Below are 26,998 nucleotides of genomic sequence, written 5' to 3'. Positions count from 1 at the left end.
TCTGGTCTTACGTTTAGATCTTTAATCCATTTTGAGTTTATTTTTGTGTATGGTGTTAGAAAGTGTTAATTTAATTTATTTTAATTGGAGCATAATTACTTTACAATATTGTGATGGTTTTTGCTATACATCAACATGAATTGACCACAGGTATACACGTGTCCCCCCGCATCCTGAACCTCCCTCCCGCCTCCCTCCCCACCCGATCCCTGTGGGTTGTCCCAGAGCACTGACTCTGGGTGCCCTGCTTCATGCATTGAACTTGCCCTGGTCATCTATTTTACATATGGTAATATACGTTTCAATGCTGTTCCCTCAAATCATCCCACCCTTGCCTCCTTCCACTGAGTCCAAAAGTCTGTTTTTACATCTGTGTCTCCTCTGCTGCCCTGCATGTAGGATTGTCAGTACCATCTTTCTAAATTCCATATATGTGTGCATTAATATACAATATTTTATATATATGTATATACACAATATAAAAGTATACAATATAAAAGTCATTCACTTTCAAGCTTTAAAGCCATGAATGGCATCTAGATTTTATTAAATGTTTTTTATTGTGTTAACTGATGTGATTTTTCTTCTTTAGCCTGTTAATGTGGGGGATTACACTGATTTTTTAGTATTGAACTAGGGCTTCCCTGGTGGCTCAGACAGTAAAGAATCCACCTGCAATGCAGGAGACATGGGTTTGATCCCTGAGTTAGGAAGATCCCCTAGAAGAAGGCATGGCATCCCATTCCAGTATTCTTGCCTGGAGAATCCCTGTGGACAGAGGAGCCTGGCAGGCTACAGTTCATGGGGGTCACAAGGAGTCAGACACGACTGAGTGACTAAGCACATACATCCTGGAATAAATTCCACATGGCCAGAGTGTAAACTTATTTTTGTATAAATTATTGGATTTGATTTGCTGATACTTGTTGAGCATTTTCATTCTTATGTTCATGAGAGATATTGGTCTCAAGTTTTCCTTCACTTGTTGTTGATCAGTCATTCAGTTGTGTCTGAATCTTTGCAACATCATGGACTGCTGTACACTAGGCTTCCTTGTCCTTCACCATCTCCCGGAGATGTTCAAACTCATGTCCATTGAGTCAGTGATGCCATCCAACCATCTTGTCCTCTGTCGTCCCCTTCTCCTCCTGCCCTCAATCTTTCCCAGCATCAAGGTCTTTTCTAACATGTCAGCTCTTTGCATCAGGTGGCCAAAGTATTGGAGCTTCAACATCAGTCTTTCCAATGAATATTCAGCATTAATTTCCTTTAGGATTGACTGGTTTATTCCAGGGGACTCTCAAGAGTCTTCTCCAACACCACAGTTTAAAAACATCAGTTCTTTGGCACTCAGCCTTCTTTATGGTCCAACTCTCACACCTATACGTGACTACTGGAAAAACCATAGCTTTGACTAGATGGACTTTTGTTGGCATAATAACGTCTCTGCTTTTTTATACACTGTCTAAGTTTGTCATAGCTTTTCTTCCAAGGAGCAAGTGCCTTTTAATTTCATGGCTGAAATCACCATCTGCAGTGAAAAGGCCTCTCATATATTTTGATAATTATATTTTCATTTTCATTTAGCTCAAAATATTTTCAACTGTGCCTTTCATCCTTGACCACTGCATTATTTAGAAATGTGCTATTTAAATACAAATATTCGGAAGTTCTCTTTCTGTGATTGATTTCTAGTTTAATTCCGTTGTGGTCTGAGAACAGATTTTGTATGTTTTTATGCTTTAACATTTAAAAAAGTTGTGTGCTATGGCTCAGAATGTAGCCTAGATTGGTGAATGTTCCGTGTGAGCTTGCAAATGTGAATTCTGCTCTTGTCTGATGGAGTAATCTGTACACTCTATACAGAAAAACTGGCTCAGTGGCGAAGACCAGAACCAGGTGTGCCTGCTTAAGTGCAGTAAGTTCCTGTTCTGTTGCCCCTTGGAGATTCCTCTTAAGTTATCTGCAAATGTCTCAATAAGCTTATGAGTTAAGGTATCAGAGATGAGCAAATTGAAGCTTACAAGAGTAAAATCACTTGGCTCTTTCTGCTCTTAAACCTTATGTCTCGGTCTGACAGCAACATTACTGCTCTTTCTACCAAATATCAAGGCACTAAGTTGCTCTGGTTCTAGGATGATTGATTAATTAGTGTTTTATGGAGGAGGAGCTAGACCTCGTTTTCAATCTAGCTGAAGTAATCAGTGTAGGAGGTAGCAAGACTTAGGTGAAAAGAAAAGTCATCTTTAACATGAACAAAAGAAATGTAGGAGGAACTAGGCAAGAATGGATTAGTAATAGGGTATGGGCTAAAGAATGTGACATTTGAAGTCAAGGGCAATTAGAAGATAAGTTTTAGTTTCAAAGAAAATTAAGTAGTTTGAGGAAAGGGGAAGAGAGCTCAGGTTGATCGGTGCTTCTCAATTAGGCACTTTTGCGTCCATGTTCTCATTGAATACACAGAACAAGTCTGTGAAATGTCTCCACAGCTGGTAGAATCCCCTCTTCCCTGACCTGCCCTGGCCTACTGCATAATGATGCTTCCTAGGAAAGAAGAGAAGGAGCCCAGAAAATAAAGAGGTGGAAATTTAGAAAGGAATGTAGGGTGATGACTGGGTATCCCAGATGGAGGGAAATGTGCTATTATCAGTCTTTAAGAAGACATGCCAGAGAAGGCAATGGCATCCCACTCCAGTACTGTTGCCTGAAAAATCCATGGACAGAGGAGCCTGGTAGGCTGCCGTCCATGGGGTCGCTAAGAGTCGGGAACGACTGAGAGACTTCACTTTCACGCATTGGAGAAAGAAATGGCAACCCACTCCAGTGTTCTTGCCTGGAGAATCCCAGGGACGGGGAAGCCTGGTGGGCTGCTGTCTCTGGGGTTGCACAGAGTCGGACACGATTGAAGCGACTTAGCGGCAGCAGCAGCAGCAAGAAGACATGCGGTATGAGAATGGACATTCTGACTGCAGATCATTTGGGGGCAGGAAGTGGGTGGGTCCTGGAACTGGGGGCAGGAGGGGCTTCCTCTCAACTAGGCAGGAGTATGTGTGGAGGCCATGCCAGGGTTCTGGTGGTAGGAACCAGAATCCTAACCCTGACCCCAACCCTTGGCCTTGTGAGGCACCATTGAGGTCTCTGCTCTGACTCACCTATCTCTTTGTATAAACCTTCCAAGAATTTAGGGGAGGACTAATTCTAGGCAGAGCTGAATTCCTTCTAACAGAGACTCCCTGGATCATGGATAATTCAAAGAAGCATGCACACATGTGATGTGTATTGAGAGAAAGGAGTTGTCAAGGAGCTTCACTCTGGAAGGCAGAGATTTGATGCAGCAGCCATAGCTGAATGAAACGCTTGTGAATGGGGGATTTTTTTTTTATCCCCCAAAGCCCCTTGACCTCCTCATTCAACATCTGGAAAAATAGTACAGTACCAGCAGCGGGAACGCGCTTCCCAGGTAGAGATGGCTTTGATGTTATGAACCCTCAGAGATACATTAGTGGGGCCCATCAGTCACAAGAGCTAGAGACCCCAAGTCACTTTGGCCAGCTGTTGAGCCAAACAGGGATATTTATGTTCTGACCTTTTGATGCTGTTTAAACAGACCTGCCTCCTGAGATTGAATCAACACCGTGCAGGTCCAAGGATCACCCTGGGAGAGAAGAAAGACATTCCCTGATAGGTAGAAAAGAAGGTTAGGGTTGTTTCACTTGAATATTAAGAAAAATATATATCTCAAGCTAGAGAGGTTGGATGTATCACCTATACAAATAACTAGTCAATTTGCCTTGTGTGTGGATTGCAAAATGTCTCGTTGAGGGGTTGGGGTAAGCATAGAGGGTAAATAGAAAATGTATTTTGGATACCAAAGATAAAGAATGTATATTTGTGTTAAGATCTGCCAGATAACCCTTTTATGTCCCTCTAGCACCTGGTACTGCATTCAGTCTGCAATTTAATGTGGTACTATTCTGAAGGTTTTGGCAGCTTCACCAGGAAGAGGCAGAGAGAATGATCTCTGTAAATATTTGCCAGTGGGTGAGTGAATGGGTGAATAAATGGCTAGAGGGGTGGGTGGGTGGATGTGTGGGTGGGTGGGTGAGTGAATAACGAATGAGTGAGTGGCTAGAATGATGGATGGAGCAGTGTCACTGGAATTTCTGAGACTCAGTGTTGGTCGCATAATGGATCATGACTGGGCTGTCGTGTGTCTGGTTGTCAGTAGGCTGTCGATACTGTCCTATGTTAATGGGCATGTCTGAGTTTCTAATGTGGGACATTATTCAACTACACTGTGAGTCTTGAAGACAAATGTGGGTGCAGAACCCGCCAGCTGGAAGAGAATGTGGCTGGGCTAAACTCACCTTTTCCTGCACGTTCCCAGCCACTCTGAGTTGCCATTTCTTCATCTTCGAGAAGAGGGTGAGAGCTTCAATCTCACAGGATGGGTGTGAGGATTAAATAAGACCATACTAATATTCCTGGTTGATACTTATAAAAAGACCTCTTACGGTAACCTACAGGTTACTATAGGCAGTAACCTACAGTTACTACCAGGAACTGTTTTTAGTCATCAACATATACCAACTCACAGCAATCCAATGAGGTAGGTACTATTACAGCTCTCATGTTAAAGAGAAGAGACTGAGGCAGAGAGGCTGAGAGATTTGAACAAGACCTTCAGCTAATAAGGCAGATCTGGACTTCAAATCCAGCCAGGCTGGTTCTAGGGCATGTACGTTTAGCCCTTTGCTCTGCATCCTTCTGAACGTGTAGAGTGCTGAGCAGAGCCCTTGGATGGTGGGTCTTCCGTAAAGGGGTAATTCCTTCCCTCTTGGTTCATTAGTTGCTCTGAGATGGTGACGGTGGCCTGTCCCCGTGGCCAGAGCTGACAGGAGACGAGGAAGACAGCTAGTGAGTTCGGTCTTGGCCGGGCATGCAAAGTCTCTCTTCTTTTTATGCTTTTAGCCTGATTCTTAAAATGTGAAAGACATAGATGTCAGGATCCTTAAGAATAATATCAATATTCCTTACCTCAGCCCAGGCCTTGTTAAGGAAAAGAAACGCATCTCTTTTCAAATGCATTTGGAGACAGTTTTGTGAACTGCTTTGCAATTTTGGTGCTCAGGCACTTTAGAACAAAGTAATAAGAAAATTGCTCTTTTAAAAGCATGCCTCGGGCAATGTTCACCGTTATGATTATTATGACTATTGTTATTGTTATTTTCTGTGTGTGTATGGGAGAGATACACAGGGTGGTGATCAACTTTATATTCTTTTCTACTATAATTTAAGCTGATATGTTATCATGAGAAGATCGATGTGACCTACACACAGTCTCCCTGCTGGCTCAGTTGGTAAGGAGGCTGCCTGCAGTGCAGAAGACCTGGGTTCGATCCCTGGGTTGGGACGATCGCCTGGAGAAGGGAATGGCAACCCACTCCAGTATTCTTGCCTGGAGAATCCCCTGGACAGAGAAGCCTAGCAGGCTACAGTCCATGGGGTCACAAGAGTCGGACACGACTGAGAGACTAAACCGCATGAGAAGATTGCTCAGTCAATGAGAATCAGAAAATAGGAAATGTATGTTAATATATGCAGTATGTTTCAATAGTTAGGACTATTGTCTTGGGAGGCTGGGTGCAAATCTTGCTTCCACTCCTTGTCGTGTGACCCTAGGTTCCTCTACAAGCCTCAGCCAAAAATGGAAATGGTTTTGTGGAGAGTTGCTGTCATGATCAAGTAAGATAATGTTAGTAATTATGTTACTGTAAATCTGAAAGACTAGATAAATGTACGGGAGAACACTCATTTGTGGAAGGCATGGTGTCCAGAAGGCAAGCAGAGCTGGTGTAAGTCTCTTCTCATGCGCTTTGTTACTAATCCTTGGTTATCTCATCTTTAAAAGTGGGGTAGTAATACTCACATAACAGGATTTTCTTTTTAGAATTCAATATGATTAATGTACATAAAATGTTTGGCATAGTATCTGGTACATGGTAACCCCTCAACAGTGTTAGCAATTATAATTGATTATGACCCGTGGCTCAGAAGTGATGCCACAAAGGATACGACATAAAAAAGGAAGAAATGATTCAAACCAGTGATTGCTCAGTGAGCATTCTTTATATCTCTTGTATGTGTGTGTTTACATGTGTGTGTGTACTTTAGCATGTTTAATGATGAATTTCCATGGTAAGAATGGGATGAATCACAGAATTAATTCAGTCTTTACAACAGTTGAAAGCAGCATAAAATGTTTTTCCCTTCTGGAGGCCGTGCCCTGTTCTCAGCTGACTCTGGTCAGATTCTTTGCTGTCCAATCACTCTAAGTGCCTGTTGGGTAGCTCAGCATGCCCCCTAGAGTGTGGCTGTCCCTCTCGGTCAGAGGAACATGACCCCCGTGTGGTGGGGCACTTTTCTAACTTGGATGGGCTGCCAACACCTACTGTTTACGTGGGCTGTGCATCCTGTGCAGCATGCGGGGCTCACAGGGGGATCTAGGAGGGGCACCTTACCCTCCTCTTGCCACCCTTCAAGGGACAGTCCTGTGACTGCTCCTCACCAGGAGGCCTCGCACCTTCCTCCTAGTCTGCTTGACTCCAGTCTCCTTTCAGTTAATCATCTTCCCATCACTGTCCCATCCATGGTTTGCACACCCCTATCTGATCACATTGTTTCCCTGATGAAATCCTTTTACTAGCAGAGTGGAGACTAGGCTGCTTTGCACAATGGACAGGCTTTTCCTGAGCTGGCCTTGACTTGACTCTTAGCTCCCGCGTCTGCCTGCCCCGCTATGCACACATTTATGTAGCCCATGTGCGACTCATGAGCGAAAACTAATCCTCTGTACCTCTTGTAACTGGCATATAGATGGTGCCCAATAAATGTTTTGTTTTGTTTTCCTTTTAACAGGCAGTTTAAATGTTTAAAAATTTGACTCTGGGTCAGGGAGCTCTGCCCTGGACTCTTGGACTCTCCATTTTATTGATCTGTAATGCAGGTCAAGTAGATAAGATGGCTAAGTCTTAGTTTCACCCTCCATATGGTAGAGGCAGTGGTGCTTACCAATAGGGTTGTTTTGAGGATGGCAAAAGGCCTGGTGTGCAGTAAGAACTTAAAAGATGATAGCTTTTATTATTATTAAATCTTTGTTGAACACAAACCATAGCATGGTTTATGGAAAAGAAGACTCATAAAAGGGACACTGATAGTCTTTTGATTCCAGAAACCACCAGAGACACATGACAGAGGACAGTTTCATCTGAGAGTTTATGCTGACGATGGTGATGGCAACTGCTGGGGACCTTTGACATCTGAGAGTGTGGTAGGGGGTCTTCAGTTGCAAGTAACTGAAAACCTAACCCAAGTGGGCTTAGCTAGTATTTTTTCTTTCTAAATTAATTTTTTTTTTAAGTTAAAGTGTAGTTACTTTGCAATGTTTTGTAACTTTCTTCTTCTGCTGCTGCTGTGTCGCTTCAGTCATGTCTGACTCTGTGCGACCCCGTAGACGGCAGCCCACCAGGCTCCGCTGTCCTTGGGATTCTCCAGGCAAGAACACTGGAGTGGGTTGCCATTTCCTTCTCCAATGCATGAAAGTGAAAAGTGAAAGTGAAGTCGCTCAGTTGTGTCCGACTCTTAGTGACCCCATGGACTGCAGCCTTCCAGGCTCCTCCATCCATGGGATTTTCCAGGCAAGAGTACTGGAGTGGGGTGCCATTGAGCAAAATGCATCCTCCCTTTTGGACTTCTTTCCCATCAGGTCCCCACAGTGCATTAAGTCGGGTTTCCTGTGCTATGCAATAGTTCTCACTAGTTATTTCACCCAGGGTATCAATATGTGTATGTGTCAATCCCAATCTCCCAATTCTACCCTCCTGCCAGTGTTCATAGCAGCACTATTTACAACAGCCAGGACATAGAAGTAACCTAAATGTCTGATAACTTTTAAAAAACGGTTAATTGCTTATATTACTAGACAGCAACAAGGGGGAGTGAGCTTCAGTGTTGATTTGATTGAAGTACTCAATGATGTATCAAAGATCCAGGGTCTTTTATCTATGTCATACCAGCCATATCCTAAGGCCATCTTCTTTGTTGGTATATCTTGTTTGTCAAAACCTTCTGGAACATGATGACAATATTCAGGGAGAGGAACAGGGTTGCTTCTAGAAACTCTCTTAGATGGTGGAAACTTTGCTTTCCTGAAATGACTACACTTCTTGGCCCTGAATGAACCGCATATCTGTCAGTGAACCACTGGATGGTGTTCAGGCAGTGAGGTTGTGCTAACTGCTTTGGCTTGAGTCACCTGCTCCATCCTCAGAACCAAGGCACGTGCTTTGTGGTGACAGGGTAAGGAAATCTAAGTATTGAGAAAGGGGACAGGGTGCTAGGAAAGAAACTGTTTTCTGAGCTTCTGAAAGAATCAGCAGCTCTCACGGCAGATATACCAGTTTCAGAGAATGGGAGGCATATCTCCGTATCTTTATAGCCTTATCTCAGCACCTAAGAGGTGCTTTTAAAAGTGCTTTTCTATATCGTTCTTTTGACAACCACTAACAATACCCCCACCAGCCCTGCAAAATACACGAAAGACATTTTTCACTTTTTGTAGTGTCTACTATTTGCACTACTGTCTTTTAACTTTGAGTCTTGGTTCTCTTAAGATGTTTATTATCCAAATAACTCTCTGAGGTGTTGCTAGGTTGTCTCTATAAATAAGAAAACAAACTGAGCTCAGGGAGGTTGATGTAAGTTTTTCAAATTCAGAAACAAAATTAACAACAGAGCCAGGATTTGATCCAGATCTGTCTGGTTGCAAAGTTCATGTTCTTTCCAAGACTCCATGCTACTTTCTTATTCTAGAAACAAGGCAGAGACTTCCATTTGAAAATAAATTTGCCAACTTGATATTCTTTCCATCTCCTCCTGGGCACCATCCAAAGCAACAAGGAGGATAGAAAACAAAATTCCAACTCTTTTTTCACTGAAAATAGGAGACAGACTGAAAAATATTATGTAGGAGCTGTCAAGAGTACGCAATAGTTGTGAGAGAGGAAGTCACCAAAAGCGGAGACTAGAACTCACTAAAGTATTTAACCAAAAAAAAAAAAAAGACAAAAACAAAACTTGATTCTGAGAGAACTATTCTAGAGGAGAAAAATCTCTATCCTTTGATTGAAAATGAGGATGAGGACATAGGATAACCTGAGAGGCAGATATTCCCCAAACTTGGTTAGATTTAGAGAAATGAGGGGGCTGAAAGTATCAGTCAGTTTCAGAAAGGTCAAACCATTCTTAAGGACAAAATTTGAAAGAGCATAGGGCTAATAAATACTACAAAAATACAAGAAAGGACATAGAAAATAGAAATGAGAAGAGTAAACAAAGTGAAATGTAGATATAAAAATTAGCTAAAGAGAACTTGTTCAGTTGCTAATTTGTGTCTGACTCTCTGTGACCTCTGGACTGCCGCACGTCAGGCTTCCCTGTCCTTCAGTATTCCCTGGAGTTTGCTCAAACTCATGTCCATTGAGTCGGATGGTGATGCCATCCAACCATCTCATCCTCTGTTGCCTCCTTCTCTTCCTGCCCTCAGTCTTTCCCAGAATCAGGATCTTTTTCAGTGAGCCGGCTCTTCATATCAAGTGACCAAAGTACTGGAGCTTCAGCATTAGTCCTTCCAATGAATATTCAGGACTGGTTTCCTTTAGGATTGACTGGTTTGGTCTCCTTGCATTCCCAGGGACTCTCAAGAATCTTCTCCAGCACCACAGTTCAAAACCATCGATTCTTCAGTGCTCAACCTTCTTTTTGGTCCAACTCTTACCTCTGAACACGACCGCTGGAAAAACCTTTGTTGGCAAAGTGATGCCTCTACTTTTTAATATGCCGTCTAGGTTTGTCATCGCTTTTCTTCCGAGGAGCAAGCATCTTTTCCTATAAGGACACTAAGGCTCCTGCCAATGCAGGAGACATGAGTTCGATCCCTGGTCCAGGAAGATCCCACATACTTTGGAGCAACTAAGCCCATGTGCCACATCTATTGAGCTTATGCTCTAGAGCCTGGGAACTGCAGCTATCGAACCCATGAACTGCAGCTACTGAAACCTGTACTCTGGAACCTGTGCTCCACAACAAAAGAAGCTGCCACCAGGAGAAACCCCGCACTGCAGTGAAGACCCAGCACAGCCATAAATAAATTAATTAATTAAATAAAATAAAAACGAGTACAAATACGAAAAAGGATGTTATTGATGAAAACTTGATGATAGGGAGCTAATCGATAAATAAAAAATTAATGGCTAAGAGTATCACGTACAATTAAAAATTTAAAAGGAGTCACTAGAATAAAGTACAGACCCTTCTAAATATCAAAAGAACTAAATGAAACAAAACTGGTTACAAAGCACAGAAAGCACAACAATATGGTAGAACTTGAACCAGAGTATTAGTCATATGGTCAAATGTAAAAGAGCTAAACTCACTGTGGTAGGAAGAACACTGCTCCTCCTCCAGGCCCCCAGAGATGTTTGCATCTTAGTCCCTGGAACCTGTGATTAAGTTATATTACATGGCGAGGGTTGTGGATGGAATTAAGGTTGCAGATCAGTTAACTTTAAGATTATTTTAAGTAATCTGAATTATCTGGGTGTGTCTGATACAGTCACAGGTGTTCTTTAAAGAGGGAGAGGGAAACGACTATAATGAGAAGTGGTACAATCTGAAGGGGACTCAGTCTACCAGTTTGGTTTAGAATACGGGGAAGGCGCCATAAACCAAGGGGTGCACATTAGTTTCTCATTGCCGCTGTAACAGAATTATCACAAATTTGGTAGCCCCAAACAACACAAATTTATTGTCTTATAATTGTCAAGATCAGAAGTCTAAAATGGGTCCCACTGGACTAAAAGCAAGGTGCTGACCTGGCTGCATTTCTCCTGGGAGTTCCAGGAGAGAATTCTTTCCTTGCTTCTTCCAGGTTCCAGAGGTGGCCTGCGCTCCTTGGTCTCAAAGAGTAGGACATGACTGAGCGACTAAGCAAGCATGCAAGCAAGCAAGGAAGGGGAAGGGCTGAGGGGAGGAACTGGGAGGCAGAGATAGATACGAATACACTACGGATACTGTGTACAAAACAGGTAACTGATGAGAACATAGTGTATGGCGCATGAACTCTCCTTAATGCGCTGTGGTGGCCTGAGTGGAAAGGAGGTCCGGAGGGGAGAGGGGATATGTATGTGTGTATGTATGGCTGACTCATTCTGTTGTGCAGTAGAAACTAACAACCTTGTAGAGCCACTATTATCCAAAAAAAAAAAAAAATTAATTAAACAAATGAAACCAAAAGCAAATTCTTGGAAATACATACATATATATATATAAAATATACATATATAAAAATATGCGTACATATATAAACAAATATTTATTTATAACATATATTATGTATTTATATGTATATTGTATATTATTATATATAGTTATAATTATAATTAGAACTATAATTATATATTATATATAAACATATTATATATATTATATAATAAATTATATAATATAATAAATTATATATATATAAAATTAAGGAGCGCAGGCCACCTTTGGAACCTGGAAGAAACAAGGAAAGAATTCTCTCCTGAGACTCCCAGAAGAAATGCAGCCAGGTTAGCACTTTGGTTTTAGTCCAGTGGGACCCATTTTAGACTTCTGATCTCAAGAATCGTAAGACAACAAATTTGTGTATGTATATATGTATATATATTATTTATATATATATGTGTGTGTATGTTATATATAATATTATATTATGCTATATTATAATAATATACAATGCTGCTGCTGCTGCTAAGTCACTTCAGTCGTGTCCGACTCTGTGTGACCCCATAGACGGCAGCCCACCAGGCTCCCCCATCCCTGGGATTCTCCAGGCAAGAACACTGGAGTGGGTTGCCATTTCCTCCTCCAATGCAGGAAAGTGAAAAGTGAAAAGTGAAAGTGAAGTCCCTCAGTCATGTCTGACTCTCTGCGACCCCATGGATTGCAGCCCACAAGGCTCCTCTGTCCATGGGATTTTCCAGGCAAGAGCACTGGAGTGGGTTGCCACTGCCTTCTCCTAATATATAATACATAATAATATAATAAATAATAAAATATATAATAATAAAATATAAAAATATATAATATAATTATATATAATATAGTATATATAAACTATATATTATTATATAGTTATAATTATAAATACATTTATATATTATATAATATATTAATATTAATATTATATTACTATATATAATATATTATAATGTACAACATTATAATATTATACAGTACAATATTTAAATATATACTATTATATAATGATATTATTATATACATAAATATACATACATTTATATATATATATATAAACACTAGCCATCTATCCACTGTCAAATGGAAATCTAAAAAATGAGATGACTTCCTACAACTCCCTGAAAATAACCTTTAAAATCTAGATGAAATAAGCAAAACAATTTTCTAGGAAAATATAATTTATCAAGCCTGATCATAGAGGAGATTAAAGTTTAAACATATCAATTATAAAGAAAGTCTTGAAAGAGCTATCATCTCCTCCATGAAGAAAAAAATGCTATATAGTTTCTAGGGGAATTTTAACCAAACTATTAAAACACAGCTATTCCTTACAGCAGACAATCTGGCAGCTACACACTATGCAAATGATCAAAGCGAACATCATTTGTAGCAGGACAAACATATGTGTAAGGGCGGCAGTGAGGAGATACCCCTCGTCCAAGGTAAGGAGCAATGGCTGTGCCTTGCTGGAGCAGCCATGAAGAGAATACCCCACACCCAAGGTAAGAGAAACCCAAGTAAGACGGTAAGTGTTGCAAGAGGGCATCAGAGGGCAAACACACAGAAAACTAGTCAATCTAATCACACTAGGATCACAGCCTTGTCTAACTCAATGAAACTAAACCATGCCCGTGGGGCAACCCAAGATGGGCGGGTCATGGTGTAGAGATTTGACAGAATGTGGTCCACTGGAGAAGGGAATGGCAAACCACTTCAGTCTTCTTGCCTTGAGAACCCCATGAACAGTATGAAAAGGCAAAATGATAGGACTCTGAAAGAGAAACTCCCCAGGTCAGTACGTGCCCAATATGCTACTGGAGATCAGTGGAGAAATAACTCCAGAAAGAATGAAGGGATGGAGACAAAGCAAAAAGAATACCCAGCTGTGGATGTGACTGGTGATAGAAGCAAGGTCCAATGCTGAAAAGAGCAATATTGCATAGGAACCTGGAATGTCAGGTCCATGAATCAAGGCAAATTGGAAGTGGTCAAACAAGAGATGGCAAGAGTGAATGTCAACATTCTAGGAATCAGTGAACTGAAATGGACTGGAATGGGTGAATTTAACTCAGATGACCATTATATCTACTACTGTGGGCAGGAATCCCTTAGAAGAAATGGAGTAGCCATAATGGTCAACAAAAGAGTCCGAAATGCAGTACTTGGATGCAATCTCAAAAACGACAGAATGATCTCTGTTCGTTTCCAAGGCAAACCATTCAATATCACAGTAATCCAAGTCTATGCCCCAAACAGTAACGCTGAAGAAGCTGAAGTTGAACAGTTCTATGAAGACCTACAAGACCTTTTAGAACACCCAAAAAAGATGTCCTTTTCATTATAGGGGACTGGAATGCAAAAGTAGGAAGTCAAGAAACACCTGGAGTAACAGGCAAATTTGGCCTTGGAATACGGAATGAAGCAGGGCAAAGACTAATAGAGTTTTGCCAAGAAAATGCACTGGTCATAGCAAACACCCTCTTCCAACAACACAAGAGAAGACTCTATACATGGACATCACCAGATGGTCAACACCGAAATCAGATTGATTATATTCTTTGCAGCCAAAGATGGAGAAGCTCTATACCGTCAGCAAAAATAAGACCAGGAGCTGACTGTGGCTCAGACCATGAACTCCTTATTGCCAAATTCAGACTTAAATTGAAGAAAGTAGGGAAAACCACTAGACCATTCAGGTATGACCTAAATCAAATCCCTTATGATTATACAGTGGAAGTAAGAAATAGATTTAAGGGCCTAGATCTGATAGATAGAGTGCCTGATGAACTATGGAATGAGGTTCGTGACATTGTACAGGAGACAGGGATCAAGACCATTCTTATAGAAAAGAAATGCAAAAAAGCAAAATGGCTGTCTGAGGAGGCCTTACAAATAGCTGTGAAAAGAAGAGAAGCGAAAAGCAAAGGAGAAAAGGAAAAATATAAACATCTGAATGCAGAGTTCCAAAGAATAGCAAGAAGAGATAAGAAAGCCTTCTTCAGCGATCAATGCAAAGAAATAGAGGAAAACCACAGAATGGGAAAGACTAGGGATCTCTTCAAGAAAATCAGAGATACCAAAGGAACATTTCATGCAAAGATGATCTCGATAAAGGACAGAGATGGTATGGACCTAACAGAAGCAGAAGATATTAAGAAGAGATGGCAAGAATACACAGAAAACTGTACAAAAAAGATCTTCACGACCCAGATAATCACAATGGTGTGATCACTGACCTAGAGCCAGACATCCTGGAATGTGAGGTCAAGTGGGCCTTAGAAAGCATCACTATGAACAAAGCTAGTGGAGGTGATGGAATTCCAGTTGAGCTATTCCAAATCCTGAAAGATGATGCTGTGAAAGTGCTGCACTCAATATGCCAGCAAATTTGGAAAACTCAGCAGTGGCCACAGGACTGAAAAAGCTCAGTTTTCATTCCAATCCCAAAGAAAGGCAATGCCAAAGAATGCTCAAACTACCACACAATTGCACTCATCTCACACGCTAGTAAAGTAATGCTCAAAATTCTCCAAGCCAGGCTTCAGCAGTGCGTGAACCGTGAACTTCCTGATGTTGAAGCTGGTTTTAGAAAAGGCAGAGGAACCAGAGATCAAATTGCCAACATCTGCTGGATCATGGAAAAAGCAAGAGAGTTCCAGAAAAACATCTATTTCTGCTTTATTGACTATGCCAAAGCCTTTGACTGTGTGGATCACAATAAACTGTGGAAAATTCTTCAAGAAATGGGAATACCAGACCACCTGATCTGCCTCTTGAGAAATTTGTATGCAGGTCAGGAAGCAACAGTTAGAACTGGACATGGAACAACAGACTGGTTCCAAATAGGAAAAGGAGTCCGTCAAGGCTGTATATTGTCACCCTGTTTATTTAACTTACATGCAGAGTACATCATGAGAAATGCTTGACTGGAGGAAGCACAAGCTGGAATCAAGATTGCAGCGAGAAATATCAATAACCTCAGGTATGCAGATGACACCACCCTTATGGCAGAAAGTGAAGAGGAACTCAAAAGCCTCTTGATGAAAGTGAAAGTGGAGAGTGAAAAAGTTGGCTTAAAGCTCAACATTCAGAAAACGAAGATCATGGCATCCGGTCCCATCACTTCATGGGAAATAGATGGGGAAACAGTGGAAACAGTGTCAGACTTTATTTTTCTGGGCTCCAAAATCACTACAGATGGTGACTGCAGCCATGAAATTAAAAGACACTTACTCCTTGGAAGGAAAGTTATGACCAACCTAGATAGCATATTCAAAAGCAGAGACATTACTTTGCCAACAAAGGTTCGTCTAGTCAAGTATGGATGTGAGAGTTGGACTGTGAAGAAGGCTGAGCACCGAAGAATGGATGCTTTTGAACTGTGGTGTTGGAGAAGACTCTTGAGAGTCCCTTGGACTGCAAGGAGATCCAACCAGTCCATTCTGAAGGAGATCAGCCCTGGGATTTCTTTGGAAGGAATGATGCTAAAGCTGAAACTCCAGTACTTTGGCCACCTCATGTGAAGAGTTGACTCATTGGAAAAGACTCTGATGCTGGGAGGGATTGGAGGCAGGAGGAGAAAGGGACGACAGAGGCTGAGATGGCTGGATGGCATCACTGACTTGATGGACGTGAGTCTGAGTGAACTCCGGGAGTTGGTGATGGACAGGGAGGCCTGGCATGCTGCGATTCATGGGGTCGCAAAGAGTCGGACACGACTGAGCGACTGATCTGATCTGATCTGAATGCACTAAGAAGGATATGACCTCATTTTTCATGCTATTTCTGACAAAATAATCATAACTTGAGTCTAGTCATGAAGAAATACCAGGAAACTCAAGTTGAGGGATATGACACCACATAAATAACCCATACTCTTTGAAAATATAAAGATTTTTAAAGACAGAGACTAAAGATTAAGAGACTGGAGAGACATGACAAATACCATGTGATGTCAGATTGGGCCAACTAGAGAAACAAAACTAGGAGAAACATTTTTGGGAAAACTGATAAAATTTAATAAAGGTCTATAGATTAGATGATGATAGTATTGTATCAATGTTAATTTACTGATTTTGATAGTTGTCTTGTAGTTATATAAGAATACGTCCTTGTGTTCAGAAAATACACAGCAAGTGTTTAGGGTTAAAGGGATATATCTATAACTTACTCTTAACTGACTCAGAAAAAATTACATATAAATTTAGGGACCCTGAGGTTTGGTAAATTTGCCCGTTTTTAAAAATAACTTTTCTGTAAATCTGTAATTCTTCAAAACAAAATGCTAAATAACTGATAATTCCATGATATTTAAACTAACCTAGAACAAAGGAGGAGAAGGCAATGGCAACCCACTCCAGTACTTTTGCCTGGAAAATCCTATGGACAGAGGAGCCCGGTAGGCTGCAGTCCATGCGGTCTCTAGGAGTGGGACACGACTGAGCGACTTCACTTTCACTTTTCACTTTCATGCATTGGAGAAGGAAATGGCAACCCACTCCAGTGTTCTTGCCTGGAGAATCCCAGGGACGGCGGAGCCTGGTGGGCTGCCGTCTGTGGGGTCACATAGAGTCGGACAAGACTGAAGAGACTTAGCAGCAGCAGCAGCAGCAGCAGCAGCAGAACAAAGAAAAAGAAACATTTTTCTAAAATAGTGCCATTAATATTGTTAAAGCCTGATGAAGATTGAGATGAAAAGAAAACTGAAAAACCAGTTACTTGAGAATATCAGTACAAAATTCTAAATAAAGTATGAGAGACTATAGTGCAGTATGAAAAGTAAAAGACTTGAGCTCTCACACATTAGAGGGCCAAGTATTACTTCAGGAAATTAATGATGATTTCATATTAGGAAACTGATTAACAATGTAAAGAGAAAAATCACCAGATTACCTCTACGATTGTTGAAAAGGCATTTATACAATTCCGTGCTTATTAATAAAATAGAAATCAATGGATTCTTCATTAACATGACAAAGTGTATTTCTCTCAGCTTCAGAGCCAGTGTTATGCCCAATGCGGAAACACTAGTAGCGTTCCAACTAAAGAGAAAGACGGTTACTCATTCCTTATAGGTTGTTACACACTAGATGGTTTCCGTGTAAGGCTTCATTTAAGTCTCCATCTTGTTTAACTTCTAGTCTCTGTAGTTTCCTTTATTCTACTTCATGTGAGCTTAATTTTATCCTCTTTTTGTAATTTCTTGTGATGAATTCTTAGATTATTCATTTTCACAGTTTCTTATCTCTAAATGTATGCAGTTAAAGTGTATATATATATTTCCTTCTAGGCACAGTTTTAGCTGTGGCCCACAACCATGTAATATTTTCCTTAATGTTTAGCTCAAGGTGTTTTATTATTTCTGTGTTTTATTTCTTCATTGACCAATGGGTTGTTAAGAAACCTGTTGCTTAAACTCCAAATGTTTTATGGTTAAAAATATTTTGGTTATTGGTGACCAAATGAATCCCTACACAGTCAGAGAACATATCAGTATAATTTCAGTCCTTTGGAATTTGTGGGCATTTGCTTCATGACCCAGCAACATGGCTAGTTTTTGTAAATCCATATGCACTTAAAATGTATTTTTTAAAGGGTGGATGCAGTGTTCTATATATGTAATTGGATCAGCTTTCTAATCATGTTGTTTAGGTAGTCTACATCATTATAGTTTTTTTGGTTGTTGCTTGTTCTATCAGTTACAGAGAGAGAGGTGTTTGGTAATTTAAACAGGTAATCGGTCATTTAAAACGAGATTATACAAACATATCTTAAGCATTTTATTTTTCTTTATAGAATACCAGTATACGTGTAGTTGTTAATCTTTATAGATGTGAAGGTCTTTCCTTCAAAGTATTGTGCCATCTTGTCTTTGGCAAGATGCTTAAGCCCACGTACTTTCACAGGTCCACTTGTTCCATGAGGAATTCACTCATCTTGGCCCTGCAAAGTGGTGAGATCACAGGCTCTCCACCCAGCTTACTCTCTCCAGTTAGACTCTCTCATGCTCAGGCAGCCACCCACAAGACAGGTAAATCCACAGGGATGCTTGTTTATTAGTTTAAACCAGGTGGTTAATTCCTAAACTTCAGGGTGCATCTGAATCAGCTGGAGGGCTCGATAAACCACAGACTGCTGGGTCCCACCCCCAGAGTTTCTGATTCAGTTGGCCTGGGTTGGTAATTTGCATTTCTAACCAGCTCCCAGTTAATGCTGATGTTGCCGATCTAGGGACTGCACTCTGAGAATCACTGGTTTGGCTGATCATGTTAACTCCATTCTTCTTGTCTGGGCTACTGTGGACAAGGATCTATGATACATCCATTCTGAGAAATGTGTTCAGGACTGGAGGTTCAGGTCTGGGGAAGTTTTATTCACTCTTAAAAACTTTTGCACAACAGCCACTCATACTTCTTCTGCCTCTAGAGTGTGGGTGTAACTGTGGTACCTGGGAACCCCGGAAGGGAGACATGGTCCACATGACAAAGACAGCAGAGGAATAATGAAAGATGCCTTAGTGACAATGTTAGGATTGAATGAACCAATGCTAGGGTGTCTTCCCTTTGAAGCTTTTATTCCTGAGATAATACTCCCTGATTGCTTAGCTTTTTGCTGTCTTATGTGGCTTGCCTGCTTATGGGAACTGATACAGAAAGCAATACTTGGCTATCTTCCTGGGCCTGGAAATTTGAGTGGGATCATTTCATGCTCCCAGGTATGTTGCCTTGGAAACGAGACACCTCCAGAGCTTTTTTGTTCCTGGTCTCACCTGCTTGGGGTCTGCCTGCTGCTCCCTCATGCATTCACCTTCCTTTGCCTTCCTCTCTGGTGCAAAGCTTGGCCTCTTCAATTCTTCCCACAAGAAATGTCCTCATGTGGGATAGCTTGGATATGCTTGTTGAATTCTTTGATGTTTGCAGGTTGAGGGGAAGGGTCAATGTGTTCCAGGTGGCCATCCCATCCTGATGGGTTCCCCCTAGCTTCTCTTTCCACCCCATTCTTTTCAGTAAATACTTTCTATATCCCTCTCCACTAATACCAACACCAAGCGTCCCATTCTATCCAAAGCACTTCTTTAGGTCTTTTGGTGGTAGTGGTCCCAAGAGACTTTAATCCCTAAGTCAGGTCTGATGCTGTGCAACCCCATGAACTGTAGCCTGCCAGGCTCCTCTGTCCGTGGGAATTCTCCAGGCAAGAATACTGGAGTGGGTAGCTATTCCCTTCTCTAGGGGATCTTCCTGACCCAGGGATTGAATCTGCATCTCCTGCAGTGCAGGCAGATTCTTTACTGGCTGAGCCACCAGGGAAGCCCTTAGGTATTTTTCCCACACCCAATTCGAATCCCTTTCCTAAGTAGAGTTCTGGTACCCATTGTGAATATCCTTTTTTTTTTTTTTAATCACCTTGTGACTGCAGGTCGAAAGAAAGAAAGTTTAGTCAGTTGTGTCCAACTCTTTGTGACCCCATGGACTGTAGCCTACCAGGCTCCTCCGTCCATGAGATTTTCCAGGCAAGAGTACTGGAGTGGGTTGCCATTTCCTTCTCCAGAAGTCTCTCCAGAAGATGAAGAAGTCATTCTTCCAGGTCTTCCACATTGTAGGCAGATGCTTTACCGTCTGAGCCACCAGGGAAGTGGGTCAAAAGCTGTGTGAAAATCTGGGGCAAAGCAATCCCAGAAGGTTCAGAAGGTATAGAAGTCCGGGGATGTGGCATTGCCCTGCTGGGTCCACCGTGGTTTCCTCTGGATGTTCTGGCCATCCCAGGAGGCCTTCTGTTCTATCCTAGAAGGCCTTGGCCAGATAGGAGATGGAGTCACCCCTCCTAGATCCAGACCATGCATTCTCATCAGGGACAAACTTGCTCCCAAGGGAATGAAAATTGGTTCTTGAGGGGCAAGGGAAAGCCTCTTGCTCTTTTTATGTATAAAGCAAGATATACGTCAGCGCACAAATATATGTAGTACTCTGGTGGTATTAGAATTTATGGGGTGGGGTGGTTAAGAAGATAATGTCTAAAAAGTCTCCAGTTGAGGAGTGATAATTTTTTTAAAAAGATTGCAAGACATTGATTGGATGACTGTCCCCTTGGGGCAGCTTCAGTAAGTGGCAGCACCCAGTCATCCAGGCCAGAAATCTAGGCGTCACCCTTGATGACTTTTCTCCCATAAGTCTTAAAGTTCCTCAAATATTTAATCATCTCTCCTAGTTTCATGCCCAAACTCCAGTCCAAGCTACTCTCTGCTCTTGCCTTGGGACAATTAAAGGACTTGTATTTATTTGCCTATCGCTTGCTCTGCCTCTAGAGCAGAGGTGGGAATACCCGGGCTGCTTGTCAAGGGTTATTGGTACATAGTCCCACTCATTAATTTCCTTGGTGTCTCTAGGTACTTTCATGCTACAATGGATGGAATGAGTAGTTGCAACTGATACCGTGTGACCTGCAAAGTCTAAACAGTTTGCTCTCTGGCCTCTTATTGAAACAGTTCATGGATGCCTGTTTTGGATGGTGAGCTACTTAGGGTAAAGGTTGGGTCTCATTTAACACTGTTCCTGGTGTCCAACTGCAAGCCTGGTGAAAGGCAGTTAGTGAGTGTTAGGAGATGAATAAGTGGATGGGTGACTAAACGGAAGTAGCAGAGCTGTGCTGTGGTCAAGGGTGGGCGCACCCCTACCCCCAGCCCCACCCGGTGTGAAAACCAGCAGGTTACTCTTTCCTCCCTGAGTGCAGGCCATGGCTCAAGTTCAAACCCAGCAAAACTCCCTTCCCCTCCTGTTCCTGCCCTCATTTCTGCTGTTCCATCCTTTGATAAGAAGGAAGCTTTTCTTGTGCAGTGCAGAAGATTAAAGATGAATTATCTAAGTACTGCTCCCCTCTGGGAATGCTGAGCAGAGTCTAACGGTGGTGTAGGGGTGGGGGTGGGGGGGGGCGGAGAAATCCCTGGGTTAATATCGATCTTCAGAAAGTGAAAGCATTTGCTCCATAATGAAAAATTCCTCAGGCTTTGGACACATCTGGGGCCTGATCCACCGGCTTCAGTTATGAGCTCGTTATGAGGAACTTATGGCTGGGCTCTTTTAGACTTCTAAACTTCACAGCACCACGAGTCGCAGAGATTCCAGCTCACTGCAGTTGAGCACTTGCTGTATTTTGGAACTTGATTAGTGAGTTATTTCTAGTTGTGAGATAGTTTTGATTGGCCCCGCTTTACAGCTCTGGAAACTGAGACTTCGAGAGGGAAGTGACTTGTTCAAGTTCATACAGTTGCCAAGTGGCAAAGCAGGGATTTGACTAGTTTGACTGCGAATCCCATGATCTTTGTCTTCAATCAGGAGATGAAGAATGCTAATAATAATAAAATCAACTTGTATGTTAGAAATCATACCAAAAACCTGGCTCCTTATATATATTACTGAAGTATAGGGTTTCCCAGGTGGTGCAGTGGTAAAGAATCCCCCTAAGAATGCAAGAGACGCAGGTTCAATCCCTGGGTGGGGACGATCCCTGGAGTAGGAAACGGCAACCCACTCCAGTATTCTTGCCTGGAGAACCCATGGACAGAGGAGCTAGTGGGCTACAATCAGTAGGACTGCAAAGAGTCAGATATGACTGAGCACGTATGCATATAGTTGAATTATAGTGTTGTAATTTAATTTTTGCTGCAGCAAAAATTAAATATATATATATATAAATATATATATATATTAAATATATATATACACACACACACTCTTTTTCATATTCTTTCCCATAATGGCTGATCACTGGATATTTAATCTGGTTCCTTGTGCTCTACAGTGAAAGTGAAAGTGAAGTCGCTCAGTCGTGTCCGACTCTTTGCGACCCCGTGGATTGCAGCCTATCAGGCTCCTCCGTCCATGGGATTTCCCAAGCAAGAGTGCTGGAGTGGATTGCCATTTCCTTCTCCAGGGGATCTTCCCGACCCAGGAATCGAACCCGGGTCTCCCGCATTGCAGGCAGACGCTTTACCGTCTGAGCCACCAAGGAAGCCCCTAAGAAAGGCTTCCCTGACCAGGAAACGAACCCGGGCCGCGGCGGTGAGAGCGCCGAATCCTAACCACTAGACTCATCCAGTCTCCGTATAATAGTTTGCATCCGCTAACCCCAAATTCCCACTCCATATTTCCCCCAGCCTCCTCCCTTTGACAACCACAAGTCTGTTCTCTATGTCTGAGTCTGGCTCATAGATAAGTTCATTTGTGTCGTATTTTACATTCCATATATAAATGATATCCTATGGCGTTTGTCTTTCTCTTTCTGACCTACTTCGCTTAGTATGATAATCTCCAGGTCCATCCACGTTGCTGCAGATGGCAATATTTCATGCTTTTTCTGGCTGACTAGTATTGCATTATATATATGCACCACATCTTCTTTACCCATTCATCTGTTGATGAACATTTAGATTGCTTCCATGTCTCCAGGTTTCCTTCTTCTTTTGCTCCTACTCTTCCTCCACTGGGTGTCCACCATATGCCAAGCTCTGTGTCAGGTAGACTTAGCCAGATAAGTGCGGACAATTCTATTCACCAGGAGCCCTCTCTCCAGTGTAATAGAGAACAGAAAATCAGCAGGTACTCAGCAATAGAGCCTAATAGATGCTGTGGTGGAGAAGGGCAGAGGACAGGAGTCTGAACCAAACTGGAAGGGAGTGGACAGCTGCCTAGAGGAGATTTTGTTTTAAGGATGAGGAAGAGAAATCTGGTTTGTGGAAACAGCATGTACTAAAGTAAGGCACAAGTGGGCAGTTTCCTGTGTGACTTGAGCCACCACCTCAGTTACAGTTACCACGTGCCCCTTCCCCTGCCAACACTACCCCCAGACCTACTACATGGGCTGCAAAAAGACCAATGGATTTGCTTTAACAATTTACTATTATCAAAATGATGTTCTTGCCACATTGGATTCTAAAAATGCCTACCTCCAACAGCATCAGTTCAGTCAGTTCAGTCGCTCAGTCTGGTCTGACTCTTTGTGACCCCATGAATCGCAGCACGCCAGGCCTCCCTGTTCAGCACCAACTCCCGGAGTTCACTCAGACTCACGTCCATCGAGTCAGTGATGCCATCCAGCCATCTCAGCCTCTGTCGTCCCCTTCTCCTCCTGCCCCCAATCCCTCCCAGCGTCAGAGTCTTTTCCAGTGAGTCAACTCTTCGCATGAGGTGGCCAAAGTACTGGAGTTTCAGCTTTAGCATCAGTCCTTCCAAAGAAATCCCAGGGCTGATCTCCTTCAGAATGGACTGGTTGGATCTCCTTGCAGTCCAAGGGACTCTCAAGAGTCTTCTCCAACACCACAGTTCAAAAGCATCAATTCTTATGGACTCTGTGGGAGAGGGAGAGGGTGGGAAGATTTGGGAGAATGGCATTGAAACATGTAAAATATCATGTATGAAACGAGATGCCAGGTTCAATGCACGATACTGGATGCTTGGGGCTAGTGCACTGGGACAACCCAGAGGGATGGTATGGGGAGGGAGGAGGGAGGAGGGTTCAGGATGGGGAGCACATGTATACCTGTGATGGATTCATTTTGATATTTGGCAAAACTAATACAATTATGTAAAGTTTAAAAATAAAAAAAAAAAAAGCATCAATTCTTCAGTGCTCAGCTTTCTTCACAGTCCAACTCTCACATCCATACATGACCACTGGAAAAACCATAGCCTTGACTAGACAGACCTTTGTTGGCAAAGTAATGTCTCTGCTTTTCAATATGCTATCTAGGTTGGTTATAACTTTCCTTCCAAGGAGTAAGCGTCTTTTAATTTCAGGGCTGCAGTCACCATCTGCAGTGATTTTGGAGCCCAGAAAAATAAAGTCTGACACGGTTTCCACTGTTTCCCCATCTATTTCCTATGAAGTGATGGGACCGGATGCCATGATCTTCATTTTCTGAATGTTGAGCTTTAAGCCAACTTTTTCACTCTCCACTTTCACTTTCATCAAGAGGCTTTTGAGTTCCTCTTCACTTTCTGCCACAAGGGTGGTGTCATCTGCATATTTGAGGTTATTGATATTTCTCCCGGCAATCTTGATTCCAGCTTGTCCTTCTTCCAGCCCAGCGTTTCTCATGATGTACTCTGCATAGAAGTTAAATAAGCAGGGTGACAATATACAGCCTTGGTGTACTCCTTTTCCTATTTGGAACCAGTCTGTTGTTCCATGTCCAGTTCTAACTGTTGCTTCCTGACCTGCATACAAATTCCTCAAGAGGCAGGTCAGATGGTCTGGTATTCCTATCTCTTTCAGAATTTTCCACAGTTTCTTGTGATCCACACAGTCAAAGGCTTTGGCATAGGCAATAAAGCAGAAATAGATGTTTTTCTGGAACTCTCTTGCTTTTTCCATGATCCAGCGGATGTTGGCAATTTGATCTCTGGTTCCTCTGCCTTTTCTAAAACCAGCTTGAACATCTGGAAGTTCACGGTTCACATATTGCTGTAGCCTGGCTTGGAGAATTTTGAGCATTACTTTACTAGCGTGTGAGATGACCAAAACACAGCCTATAAATCTATGCCTGACACATGGATGCTTCACAAATATTTGTTGAGTGATGAAAAGTTAAGAATATGTTCAGAAAACTGTTCTAAAATTAAACTTCATTAAAATTCATACTGTGTAGCTAATCGCTCCTTTACAGGATTCCCATATTTCCTTTGACCCCCAAATGTACACATCTATGAGATTTTAAAGGGATAGTGAATAGTTTTTCAGGTCTTAAAAGTCCTCCCATGAACATCTAACTGTTAGAGCAGATGAAGAATATTGGATAAAATAAGAAGGAAAAGGAAGAAATCTTAACCTTATGGGGCATTTCTGTGAGTCAATCTAGGGACATGATTTTATTTAATTCTCATGACAGTCCTGGATGTCGGGATTTCTCTTGAGTTTATAGATCGAGAAATGAAGGGGACTCAGGGTCACAGCTGGAAAGGGGCAGGGCTTGTGTTTAAACTCTGACTCATCTGACTCAAAAGCTCTTTCCCCCTAACCCTTGGGAATTAAACTCTCACCTCAAACTCTTCAAATAGGTGTTTATGGATTTGACTCAGATTTGATCAGCATTTGACTCTGATCACCTTTTCTCAGTATTTTTCTGTTTTTCTTCACTCCCTGAAGTCGATGTGTCTTGGGATAGAAACTTTAGTTTTCTCAGATGCCCTCCTCTGCTTCTTTCCTTCTCTCCGGTTGATACCTCGCCCTTGTCACCACTCCCTTGTGTATATGGATGTGACATCATAAAGAAGGGTGTGGGACCTTGGGACCCAGCTTCCTGAGCAGCCACCAAGGAGCCAGATGATGCATCAGGAAGTGTGTGTTTTAGGTTATCTCTTTATGGAGTCAGTCTTGGCCAATGTGAAGTGGGAGAAGGGATGAGTCAGACAGATGGATATTTCCTTCTCATTTTCCAGTACTACTTTGAGGCAGTCTCTCTTCTTGACCCATCTGGGTATTGGGTGAGCAAGCCTTCTTAGTGACGTGCTGGATTTCTTAGCTGGCTGCGAAGCGAGAACTTGCAGGGTAATACACTGCCCCACAGAGCGTTGGATTTCCCCTTTCCTCTCTTCCCGTTATCCTTCATCGTGAGAGCCCTGGGCTTGCCTACCATGTAAGTTGTAATCATCTAAAGTCTGCCCCGGGCTGCTTTCTAGAAAGCCTGGGGAGACTAAGAGAGAAGGAAAGAAAGAATCTCGAACTCATGTATGACGAAAATGTTGGGAAATTGCTTTGCCTTCCTCTAGTCCAGGAGTGCTGGGTAGAGGCATATTTATCCCATAATGTGCTATATTCTTGAATATAAGGTAAATCTTTTACCCTATTTTGGTCAATTTTACGTGTCAACTTAAATAGGCCATGTTGCCCAGTTGTTGGATAAAACTCCAGTTTAGATACTACTATAAATACATTTTTTTTTAAAGATGAGATGAACATTTACTAAGACTTCCCTGGTGGCTCAGAAGGTAAAGAGTCTACCTGCAATGCAGGAGACCCAGGTTCTGTTCCTGGTTTGGGAAGATTATTAATAAATCAGTAGAGCAGATTATTTTCCACAATTTGGGTGAAACTGAACCAATCAGTTCAAAGTCTTAAGAGAAAAAAAAGACTGAGATCTTCTGAAGAAGAGGGAATGCTCCTCAAGACTACAAAGAATTCCAAACTGCTGCCTTATGAAATTTGGACTTAACATCATCAACTATTCCCTGGATTTCCATAATGCCTTGTGGATTTTGGACTTGCCAGCTGCCTTCAAATGAGCCGATTGCTTAAAATCTATCTATCTATCTTTCCACTTGGTTTTGTTTCTCTTGTATGCCCTCTAGAAACATCAGAGAAAACTTAATACAAAATATTTAATGTGGACTGCTCCGAAAATTATTTTAAACAACAACAAAATACTATCTGGAAAACGAATGCCCTGAAATGACCTCAGTCAATGCTATTTTGGATGCTAAAGATGTCATTGCCAGGCTTTAGTAAAAAAGAAACCAGATAAGTTATTTCCCAATGTTTCGCAAGATGTGAGAGATTCAGACAAGTTAATGAAGGTATCAGATGGAAATATGATGATCTTCCTTGCTCATCCACCATTTCCTTGGATAATGTGATCAGTTGTTCAGTC

At 42.0% G+C, this 26,998-nt stretch overlaps 1 long non-coding RNA gene across 5 annotated transcripts in view; it reads left to right on the top strand.

The window, feature by feature from the left end:
* Positions 1-2,210: 2,210 nt before the first annotated feature.
* Positions 2,211-26,998, top strand: part of LOC147365443 (uncharacterized) — a 39,162-nt gene continuing 14,374 nt past the window's right edge. Inside the window, exons 1-3 of one of the 5 annotated variants that reach the window (XR_015135560.1) lie at positions 2,211-2,945; positions 3,932-4,041; positions 20,744-20,865. This is a non-coding gene — a long non-coding RNA (uncharacterized LOC147365443). Of the gene's footprint in view, positions 2,946-3,049; positions 3,461-3,931; positions 4,042-9,751; positions 10,265-20,743; positions 20,866-26,998 lie in introns of those variants that run through there. The other 4 variants (XR_015135558.1, XR_015135561.1, XR_015135559.1 and 1 more) reach the window with 4 other exon arrangements.

This window comes from Bos grunniens, chromosome 10 (assembly GCF_055505025.1).
Source record: "Bos grunniens cultivar Pamir isolate PY7600 chromosome 10, Bosgru_T2T1.0, whole genome shotgun sequence".
NCBI lineage: Eukaryota > Metazoa > Chordata > Mammalia > Artiodactyla > Bovidae > Bos > Bos grunniens.
Note: the sequence above shows the minus strand (reverse complement) of the source record. Positions and strands in the feature narration are given on the sequence as shown.